The following is a 6,819-nucleotide window of genomic DNA, read 5'->3' on the forward strand; positions in this document are numbered from 1 at the left end:
CTCTGATGCCCTAAGTTCAGGCCCTGGGGCTTGGCTTGTGTCTGGTCAGAGAGCAGCCAGGTGAGCTGGCCTAGAGCGGGTCATGCGAGAGCTACAGGCTATGCTGCTGGCATGTGCTCCCTTTGACTCCCGGCTCAGGATGTTCCAAGAACCACATGTTCTCCTTGATGGGAATGTGGCTACGCTCTCTAACCTGTCACATTCAACTCCCCTTCTCTCCTGGACACAGGAGGCCGGGCCTGTTGGAGGAGGAATTGGATGGGGTGGGGGAACAAAGTTGAGAAGAAATTTGCCTCAGCCAAGAGTGATGACTCTTCTGCTTTGTGACCCCTTTGACCTTCTATCCCTTCTTCATCCAACTTCCATGTTCTCTTCTTCTGCCCAGATTGTGTCCTCAACATACATTGCCCTTTTGCATCCAACACAGCTTCTGCTTCCTGTTTTCCTTCCTTGCTTTGCACCACTTAATGTGTCTTTTCTGTGTGTCTCGTATTCAAAATCACTCTTCAGACATAGGGTGACAAGTCAGACAGATTTCTAGAGCCAGGGCACCCATAAGATTTCACTCAAAGGCCAGTATTCACTCTGGTTTCAGCCCCAGTAGGGCAACCTGCTCATCCAAGGCTCATGAAACACATAGTCCTGGGTTGCCCAGGTGGAAAAGGACAAGAACAACATGAATTGCTGAAGTCATCCTGGGTACATATCAAGCCCTTTTAGAGGGGTATCTCTGAGCAGCTCCCTAGTCTGCTTTAGAAATCCTATCTTGTCTTCCTTTAGAAAATTCTGGAATAGCTTCACTGTCTTTATAAAAATCATACTCATCATATTCACTATAATCATTTCTCTCTCCCCCTCTCTCTCTCTCTCTTTCTTTCTTTTTTTTTTTTTTTTTTTTTTGGCCACAGGGAGCAGCAACTTGTTGTGGGATCTGTTTCCAGATCAGAGATTGAACCCGGACTATTGCAGTGAAAGCTCCAAGTCCTAACCACTAGACCACCAGGGAATGCCTCTGTAACTATTTTTATGAGCTGCTTCCTTCGGGGCCTGATTAACAGGCACTATGATAATGACTATGAGCATCACTCAATGTGTGGCAAATTATATTGATGTGAATTTCTTTTCATTACAGTTCAAAAACCTGTTCATCATATTTTTCCTTTTGTACTTTAAAAAATTTTGTTATTCGATCCGGCGTTGCCGTGAGCTGTGGTGTAGGTTGCAGGCGCGGCTCGGATCCCGCGTTGCTGTGGCTCTGGCGTAGGCCGGTGGCTACAGCTTGGATTCAGCCCCTAGCCTGGGAACCTCCATATGCCGTGGGAGCGGCCCAAGAAATAGCAACAACAACAACAACAAAAAAAAAAAAAGACAAAAAAAAAAAATTTGTTATTAAAGTATAGTTGATTTACAATGTTCCTTCGATTGCTGCACAGCAGAGAGCCAGTCATCCATATATACCTATATACATTCTTTTTTTTCCTACTATCTTCCATCATGTTCTTATCCCAGAGACTGTACTCAGTTCCCTGTGCTGTACAGTAGGACCCATTAATTATCTGTTCTAAATGTAGCAGTTTGAATCTACCAATCCCCCCAAATTCCCTGTCCATTCCCCTCTCTCCCCATTCCCCCCTGGCAAACACAAGTCGGCTCTCCTTGTCCATGATCTGTCTCTGTTTTGTAGATAGGATCATGTGTGCCATACTTTAGATTCCATATGTAAGTGATATCATATGATATTTGTCTTTCTCTTTCTGACTTACTTCACTTAGTATGAGAATCTTTAGTTCCATCCATGTTGCTGCAAATGGTATTATTTTGTCCTTTTTTATGGCTGAGTAGTATACTTTGTAGTTCTATTCCTCATGTCGGACAATCAATTGTCCATACATTATAGAAGTCAAGGCATGTTCATGTAGTCCTTGAGTGAATAGGTATTTGGATTTAGTGGTGGGAAATGTAATGATGTTATGTGAGGTGGCCTATTATGAGAACAAAGTAGTAATAGTGTGATTAATGAGTAGGAGATATTTACAGGCAAACGACTGAGAAACTTCCATTTGTAAGGCATTGTACCAGCTACTGTGGGAAAAATGTAGGAATGAAAAAATGTACCCTCACCATACAAGGTACTAGATACAGGATAACAACATAGTATCTTAGTAGAGGCACATACTCCTGCAAAAGAAGAACTAAAATCTTGACGTTGGTGGATAATCTATTAAAATAGCTAAAAATTTGAATAGAAGAAGAAAACAATACCAGGAGTGGGAAGAAACATACAAAAAGAGTAGGTGGAAATATAGTTGTAGATGAATGAGTACCAAATCCTTTGATTATGAGAATAAATAAATTTTATGGTTTTTCCCCCACAGGATTTTAATAGGCTGAAAAATGGCTCCCAGAGATATCCAGCTCATAATCCCTAAAACTGCTGAATGTTACTTTGCAGATATGATTAAGCTAAGATCTTGCAATGTGAATCAGAGGTGTCTCCATAAGAGGAGGTGTGGGGAGATTTCACTACTGCAGCACAAGAAGGCAGTGTGGTAGACTGAGGTGGGGTATTACCAAGTTGCCTTTGAAGATGGAAGAAGGGGCCATCAAAGAATGCAAAGAATGCAGCACTAGAAGTTGAAAAAGGCAACAAAATGGATTCTTCCTGGAGCTGTTGAGGAAGTGCAAACCTTCTAACTCCTTGTTTTAGGCCCAGTGAAACAGATTTTGGATTTCTGCCCTTCAAGACTCTAAGAGAATAAACGGGTATGGTTTTAAACCACTAAGTTTGTGGTAATTTGTCACAGCAGCAATAGGAACAAAGTACAAGTATAATGAGAGATAGGAGTTCCCACTGTGGCACAGTGGTTAACGAATCTGACTAGGAACCACAAGGTTGCAGGTTCAATCCCTGGCCTTGCTCAGTGGGTTAAGGATCCGGCGTTGCCGTGAGCTGTGGTGTAGGTCACAGACACAGCTCGGATCCTGCGTTGCTGTGGCTCTGGTGTAGGCCGGCGGCTGCAGCTCCAATTAGACCCCTAGCCTGGGAACCTCCATATGCCGCAGGAGCAGCCCCAGAAAAGGCAAAAAGATCAAAAAAAAAAAAAAAGAAGTATAATGATAGATAGATGAAGATTAAAAAAAATAATAAATAAGCAAAGGAGTTCTCCTTCTGGTGCAGTGGAAACAAATCCAACTAGAATCAGTGAGGATGCAGGTTCCATCCCTGGCCTCAATCAGTGGGTAGGGGATCTGGCTTTGTCGGGAGTTGTGGTGTAGGTCGAAGACTAGGCTCAGATGTGGTATTGCTGTGGCTGTGATTTAGGCACACAGCTGTAGCTCCGATTGACCCCTAGCCTGGGAACTTCCATATGCTGCAAGTATAGCCCTAAAAACAAAAAACAAAACAAACAAACAAAAAGTAATAATTGAAGATTAATTTAAAGGGTAATAGACATGACAGATTAAAGGGGAGAGAGACCAGAGACAAAGTACAGTCTTGGTGACTATAGTATGTATAACCTAGTATGAAGCAATGAAGACAGGAAGTAGAATAACATTAAGAAAATAAAGGAGATTAAAATGAGAACATTTAGAAATTCTCGTCGTGGTGCAGTGGAAACGAATCAGACTAGGAACCATGAGGTTGAGGAGTTGATGCCTGGCCTCACTCAGTGGGTTAAGAAACCGGTGTTGCCATGAGCTGTGGTGTAGGTTGCAGACGCAGCTTGGATCCTGAGTTGCTGTGGCGTAGGCTGGCAGCTACAGCTCTGATTGGACCCCTAGCCTGAGAACCTCCATATGCCAAGGGTGCAGCCCTAAAAAGAAAAAACCAAAACCAAAAAAACGAGAACATTTAAAAGGAAGTAACCATATCACTTACTGATTGATCATCTTGCTTAAAAATATTTGCCAGTTTTTTACACCGTGAAGTTATTTTTCAATTGCTCCACTTTTCTGTATTGTACTATTTGAAAGTAAGTCATCCTGCTATGGGCAGGGGAGTTAGGCTGCACCTCCTGGAGGGAGTAGTATCTACGTAAACTATTTGGAATATTCTGTGTGGAAGATTTGTCTTTTCTCCCCCATTTATTTACTTATTCAAACACATTTATATCAGAGTGGACTCACAGATATTCATTTTATACTTCGGATATGATCCAATCCCAAATTATTTTGTTGTTGACATTGTTCTAGTTTTGGTCATCAAGGGCTCTTTCAGTTGCCTCCTGTGTCCCTTTGATGTTTTGTATTGGAGAGGGGCTTGAGGTTTGTTTGTTTATTTATCTTTTGCACACTCTCTTATTTTTGATGTTGTATTTTGAAAGATCTGCATTTTTTACACCACCCACTTACATTTTGTGTTTTGATGTTATATTTTATCTTTTTTCTTTTGGTCACACCCATGGCCTGCAGGAGTTCCTGGGCCAGGGATCACGTCACAACTGTAACCAGACCACAGCAGTGACAATGCTGAATCCTTAATCTGCTGAGCCAGGAGGGAACTCTGTTGATGTCATACATTACATCTTTGTGTTTTTCCCTTAACTTTTTTATTGTAGTTTTAGTTAATATTACAGTTTTTGTCTTTCAATCTTTTTACTAGCTTAAGTGTTTGATCCATTGCCTTTCATATATTTTTGTCTTTACCCATGGGATTTTTCCCTTTCTATATTTTCTTATTTCTTGTTACAACCTCTTCTTTTTCACTTAAGAAAGACCCTTGAACATTTCCTTTTTTTTTGTTTTTTTTTTTTGTTTGTTTGTTTTTTGTCTTTTTGCCATTTCTTGGGCCGCTCCTGCAGCATATGGAGGTTCCCAGGCTAGGGGTCGAATCAGAGCTGTAGCCACTGGCCTACACCAAAGCCACAGCAATGTGGGATCCGAGCCATGTCTGCAACCTACACCATAGCTCACGGTGACACCGGATCCTTAACCCACTGAGCAAGGCCAGGGATCAAACCCACAACCTCATGGTTCCTAGTCAGATTCATTAACCTCTGAGCCACGACAGGAACTCCCCGAACATTACTTTTAAGGTCAGTTTAGTGGTAAAAAACTCCTGGTTTTTGCTTGTCTAGAAAATGCTTTTTCTCTCCTTCAATTCTAAATGATGATAACCTTGCCAGGTAGAATATCCTAGATTATCTGTTTTTTTCTTTTTTTCCTTTCAGCACTTTAAATCTGTATAACCCTCCCTTCTGACCTATAAAGTTTTCTGCAGAAAAATCTGTTGATAGCCTTATATGGCTTCCCCTGTATGTGATTCTTTGTTTTAACCTCTCTGATTTAAAAATTTTCTCATTTCCTACACCACACCCACAGCAACTTGGGATCCAAGCCACATCTGCAACCTATGCCACAGTTCATGGCCACACTGGATCCTTAACCCATTGAGCAAGGCCAGGAATTGAACCCTCATCCTCATGGATACTAGTCAGGTTCATAACCCGCTGAACCACAACAGGAATCCCTCGTTGTGCTATCTTAACTTTTGCTGCTTTAATTATGATATGTCTTTGTGTATGTCTTGTTTGGGCCTCTCTGCTTCCTGTACCTAGATATTTGTTTCCTTCTTCAGGTTATGGAATTTTTCAGCCATAATTTCATCAAATGTATTTTCTACCCCTTTCTCTCTCCCTTTTCTTTCTGAGACCCCCATAATGCAAAAGTTAGCATGTTTGATGTTGTCTTAGAGATTTTTTTTTTAATTTTTGCTGTTCTGATTGGGTGATCTCTACTCTTGTGTCTTCCAAATTTCTTAGACAATCTTCTGTATCACCTAATTTGCTCTTAATTCTTTCTAGTGTATTTTTCGTTTTAGTTATTCTTCATCTCTGACTGGTACTTTTAATAATTCTCACTACATTGATCTAGTTTTTTCCCAAGTTCAGTTAGCATTATTATTATTTTTGCTTTGAGCTCGTCTTTTTTTTTTTTAGAGTTGCACCTGTGGCACATGGAAGTTCCCAGGCTAGGGGTTGAATCGGAGCTGCAGCTGCTGGCCAACACCACAGCTCATGGCAACACTGGATCCTTAACCTTCTGATCGAGGCTGGGGATCAAATTCACATCCGCATGGATATGAGACAGATTCGTTTCCTCTGAGCCATGACAGGAACTCCCGCTTTGAGCACTTTATCAGGTGAATTATCTCTGTTTCATTAGGGTTTTTTCCTTGAGTTTTACCTTATTCTTTCATATCAAATATATTTCTTTATCTTTCATTTCACTTTATCTGCCTGTCTCTGTGAAAGTAGGTGAAACATTTTCCTGTCTTGCAGGCATGTCCTTGTGTGGAAGTGTCCCTATGCAGTATGCATGTGCCCAGTGGCTTAGGTGGGAGGAATGGATCTGAAGTGAGCACAGGTCTTATCTTCTCCTGGGGTACATAGGCAACTGCCCCCTTGATGGGGGGTAGCGCTGGACTCGAGGGGCTAGAGCCAGAGCCAAATGCAAGCTGGAGTTTCTCCTATGCTCAGTGGCAGTAGCTGCTCTGTTGAGGGACAGGAGCAGAAGACCTGAGGGAATAGGGCGACTTTTTGGAGAATGGTAGGCTCTACCTTGGCTGAAGATGTGGCCAGGGCCCAAGGGCTTGGAGCTGCCCTTCTGAGCTCTGCTCCCCTGCAACCTCCAGGGCGCCTACTTGATTAGAGGTCGGGTCAGCAGATGAGGGATTGGAGCCATACTTCTTAGTTGGCTCTGTTCCTTTCCTGGTGCATGTGTACACTGACATGTGCACATGCAGTAGCACTGTTGCTCTCTGCCTTAGCAGGGAGCAGCACTGGAACAGGAGGAGCTAGAACAGGAGCCCCATGGGGG

The sequence above is a fragment of the Sus scrofa genome, chromosome 7 (genome assembly GCF_054392235.1).
Source record: "Sus scrofa isolate SSC_HxYL_T2T_F1_AM1 chromosome 7, Sscrofa_HxYL_maternal_Yorkshire_Landrace_v2.0, whole genome shotgun sequence".
NCBI lineage: Eukaryota > Metazoa > Chordata > Mammalia > Artiodactyla > Suidae > Sus > Sus scrofa.